This window comes from Maylandia zebra, unplaced genomic scaffold, assembly GCF_041146795.1.
Source record: "Maylandia zebra isolate NMK-2024a unplaced genomic scaffold, Mzebra_GT3a scaffold11, whole genome shotgun sequence".
NCBI lineage: Eukaryota > Metazoa > Chordata > Actinopteri > Cichliformes > Cichlidae > Maylandia > Maylandia zebra.
This window is the reverse complement of record NW_027490041.1, coordinates 9,743,108-9,747,994: the sequence shown is the minus strand read 5'-3', so window position 1 is coordinate 9,747,994 and position 4,887 is coordinate 9,743,108. Positions and strand designations below refer to the sequence as shown.

General features: G+C 41.3%; 1 long non-coding RNA gene across 1 annotated transcript; it reads right to left on the bottom strand.

Moving 5' to 3' along the window:
* Nucleotides 1-861: 861 nt before the first annotated feature.
* Nucleotides 862-4,642, bottom strand: LOC143416017 (uncharacterized). Its single transcript, XR_013096440.1, has 4 exons — nt 4,414-4,642; nt 1,212-1,337; nt 1,029-1,127; nt 862-959 (listed from the first exon to the last, which is right to left on the bottom strand). It is a non-coding gene; the product is annotated as an uncharacterized LOC143416017 (long non-coding RNA).
* Between the last annotated feature and the right edge of the window lie 245 nt (nt 4,643-4,887).

The window sequence follows — 4,887 nt, the reverse complement described above, 5'->3', positions numbered from 1 at the left end:
CAACTACTTTTCTTCAATATGAAATGTTTGCAGGGCCTGACAGGAAGTGGACGGATGCTCTGATCACTTCCTGTTTGCTGAAGTGGGTTTTCAGTTGTTTAGAAACCAAAGGCTTGTTTTAAAAGACAGTTTAAATGGGACTGAGGGAACGACGTGTTTGTAGTTTATATCCAACAACATCGAGCAGTTTAATCAAAGAGTTCATGTTGCTAACAGCTCACCTCTCTGCAGCAGACACAGGCTGGACTTTAAAATCAATGAGACCACCTTTAGACCGGTCACTCCTTAAGGACACAGAGCTGGGTGGAGGTGCAGGCTGGTTCCTGTGAAAAACCATCATGGACATTTAAACAATTCATGCAGCATCACGTGGCACAAACACTTTGTGTTCCTGTCATCTGTAAGCAACAGGAAGTTAATTAATAAAAGCGGGATGGAGACGCGACTGTGATGGTTCTCCTTCATCCAGCTGTTACACACATCTGGGCTCACATGACGAGCCTTTGTCTAATACAGCAGCTGCTCTCTGAACACTTTTCTGAAGAGGAGCTGCACAAACCTTTGTTTGCTTTCTAGAGCAGCGTATCAAAGTCAAACTACCCACTGCTAGCTGTTTCTATCATAGTTTAGGATCCAGATGTGTGAGGTCTAAATTTACACCTCTGATTAAAATACATAGTTAAAAACAGCCAATTGAATCCAAATGTGTCTTAAACCAGATGAAATGACAGTTACAGCTGAGCCTGTGTGTCTTTTGAGACACTGCTCTGCTACAGAGATGCATTTTAGAAACCAGGAAACATCAAATCATTTAAATCAGAGAGTTCATGTTACTAACAGCTCACCTCTCTGCTGCAGACACAGGCTGGACTTTAAAATGAATGGGAAGACCTTTAGACCAGTCACTCTGTAAGGACACAGAGCTGGGTGGAGGTCCAGGTTTGAGTCTCTGATGGATCCTGAAAAAGTTATAAATCTTCAGTAAAATTCTCATCACATATCAGCTGATATTATTGGTATTAGCTTACCTTTTCTCAGCTGACTGTCTTTGCTCAAATCTCTTAAGGGCATCTTTGACTGAGTTACTTTCACAGGACACAGAGCTGGATGGAGGTCCAGGCTGGTTCCTGTGAATAATGATGCAGCAGTGATGTGAGTGCTGAGCTGTGACATGGAGAAGAGTCATGGACAGTTAGAGATGGTCATCTCACCTCTGAGCTTTGGTCTGACTCTCATGTTCCCCACACAGAGTGCTTTTAGAGGGAGGGACTCCCTCCTCTCTGTCCTCACACTGATCCATGCTGCTCAATTCACATCAGCTCACACACACTTTCTACCTGCAGAGGAAACACAAATCATTCATGTGCACATCAGCTGAAATCCTCCTTTCATCATGTGTGCTGTCCAAATATCAGCTGCTTCTTTCCTGCTTCATCTCAGTGTCAGCTGGATGCAGTCAGACAGCAGTGTGAGGCAGAGGAAGCTGCCATCAGCTGCTCTGCTATCAGTCCACTAGATGGAGCCTGAAGCACACACGATGCATTCACTGACACACACTGATTCACTGTTTGGGAAACTAGAAAAATGTTGGTCTTGAACTAGCTGCATAATGCAGACAGGGTAGGACCCAAATATAACGGCGAAACATCTTCAAGCAACTTATAGAAGTCCAGATGCTTTTCTTTCCAAGCTCCTTAAACTATGATGACCTGGATGACTGAGAACCTTCACAGGAAAAATGAAACACACTGAAGAAAGAATGCAAGACTTTCACAATAAAACAGCAAACAAAGGAACACAACACTGACACGTGAGCTTGACAGAGGAGTGGAGGAAAGGCAGACGAGAGTGAGCGAGGGAAAGAGGAGACAAGAGAGACATGACAGGCTGAGGAAATATAGAATGGAGCACCAGGCCTCACACAAACACACACAAACACACACAGAAACACACAGAGGCACACAGAGACACAGAGGGAATCTAATGATCAAGGAACTAAACAGGAAGTATAAGAAACTCAAAGAAGCATAAATAAGACTGTAAATGAACCAGAACCATAAACCATAATACAAAAAATGCAAAGTGCTTGGTCAAAGGGACCCAGAACCATTAAAGTTCTTTTCTTTGCTCTTCAGTGTTTGAGTTCAAACAGACTCCACATTAAACTATGACAGCACCGTCCCTGCTGCTGCTGTCAGACCTGTTATTCACTCACTGCTCGCCAGTGTTTCTAATGAGTTTTACTCATCCATGAGAGTTTAAAGCTTGCACTTACAAGCAATGTTCCCTCTAATGTTTCACTTGTCTGAGCGAACACACAAACTCCCTGAGCGATCCACTGTGAGCGACATTAGACGTGTGCACTGTGGTCACGCCAGCGTCGAATCCATCCAAGTTACATGTTTATTAAAATAATCAATTTACAGCGTTTACATTTCTGTTAGACGACTTTTAATTAACTGCTTTAGCCCACTTACAATGAAAGTTAAAAAAGAAAATCTTGTTCATGACCTGTAGCATGTTAACACTATTGGAAGGAAAAATAACTTGAACTTCAATTTTGAAAACACAACTTTCTTTAAATAAAGCTCTGACTGTATTATGAGTCTGTGGTCTGGGAGAGAGTCTGTAACTCTGTCTGCAACATACAGTAAATAATGACCAATGTTGGGCAGTTAATTATATAGTTACTTCTTCAAAAAAGTAACTGAGTTTTGCAAACAGAGTTTTTTGCAGCTGTTTACTGCAAAAAACTACAGCCAAGGTGTTTTTTTTTAAATAAACATTTCAAACTATTTACAGAACAATCAGCTGTTCTGCATCAAATCTGATGCCACACAAATTATTTGTGCCGCTCCAAAAAATAATTTCTGTCCACTATGAGATGAAGGAGAACATCAGCCTGATACCTGCAGGCCTGACAACAGCAGATGTGTCACTGCTGTAACACCTGTAACACTCAGCAGTCGCCTCATTGTTCTGACACACACAACAACACTATTGACTACACTACACACTAACTACACACTAACTACACACTAACTACACAAGATTTGCTCTAAACGTCTCAAATCTCTCACATCTCAAAACACCGCCGTCACTCCGTTTCTTAACAACTAAATGCCATGTTTTGATTGGTCGACATGGTACATTTTTCGACCAATAGGAAAGGCTGGGGGTTGGTATTGTTTTTGCTCACAGGCTTTCGAGCGTTTTCCTTATAAAACGCAGTTTTTACCGTTTCTTCCTGCAGTAAATATAAACAACGACAGTATTCAGGAAGAAAACCAAACATTGCAGATATTTTTATCATAACTCTGGTTTTACGTGGTCGATCAACACAATTTAAAAACTGGTATAAAGTCCACACTTTTCCTGTCAGTTGTTCCGTCTGTCCTGCTCACATCTCCAATGGTTGTACACGTTGTCATTAACGTGGCTTCACTCCACATCAGCCGCTTTGCTAAAACACCGGCACATATTTACTTTAATTTCAATTCAGGTTAGAATTCTTTTTGTGTGCTCAATACAGATTTTCTCTGCGCAGAGACCGTGCCAACAGTGCGCAGCTTAGAGGGAACATTGCTTACAAGGTGACTACCAATAAAAATGAGTGTGCTTCACTGTCAGAGCTACGGTGATTCATCCAGTAGGACTTGATAATAAAAATATTTGTTTGATGCTTTGCATTGAGGCGCATTGTTGAATTTGCAGGGACACAATAACCACAGATCAGTTGTTCAAACCACTACAGTAGGGAGCCATGTCATGAATAATAAACAAATACTAATACTAATACTACTACTAATAATAATGTTAATTTAAGTAATTGTTTTTGACTGAACATCACATATAATGTAACAAGCAGTAAATTCAGGTTAAGTGCATTATCAGCATTTGGAGGAGCTCCTTATCCTTCACTGCTCACCTCTTACAAAGTGTTCACACAGTTTGCTAGCTTCTTTCAGCCTGCTAGCTATGCTAACAAGTCTACTACACACACTTGACTCGGTCACATGACAGACAGCAGAGATAGCTGCTCTGCTAGCTAAGCTAACTCATGTTAAAGGTCAAAGAAATGAGGCGATGCTGCTGGGAGTTACGTCACAGACTAGCAGAATTTAGTTATTCAGCATAATATTTAATCCTTATTATCTGCTCCTCTCACCTCTGTTTACATCTGAAAACAAGAAAATTTAGCCAACAGTTTATTAGCTTTGGTGAAATTATAAACAGGCATCAGCGCAGTCACCTATACTGTGCTTTAATGCTGGAGCAGCAGGAACACCAGTTAATCTAAAATCTCCTTTTCTCTCTAAAAAGTGACAGCAGACTGAGTCAAAGACAGAAACCTTATTTAAACACCAAATATTCACTTCCTGATCCAGGATTCAAAGAGGACGTTGAACTTACTCAGCTTCTTCTTCCAATGAACGTCTTCACTCTGCAGCTCTCTGCTGTCTGGACCAGGTCTGTGTAGAAACAGAGAAAATCCTCTGCTTCTTCTCCGTCAGCAGTCGTCTGTGTCTGCAGACTGCGTCACATTAAACACTTCACACCAGCAAAGAGGCTGAAGCTCACAGGTCAACGGTCAGCTGCTGCACTGTGTATAACAATTCACTTTTGAACAGTAGATAGCCTGTAGGCGTCTCTGCAGTGATAAACAGTTTACATATTAAACACTGAACCATAAAAGAAGCTTAAGCTGCAGCTCACAGGTCAAAGCTCAGCTGCTGCACCCAGTTATGAGTTTAAATAAATCATTAATCATGATCTTTTCCCTCTCAGCACTTTCACTTGGCCTTGGAGTGTTTTGACGGAGCTACACTGTATGTTTCAAATGTTGTAAATAAATTGGGAGTTAGGGCTGGGCAATATGGCCTAAAA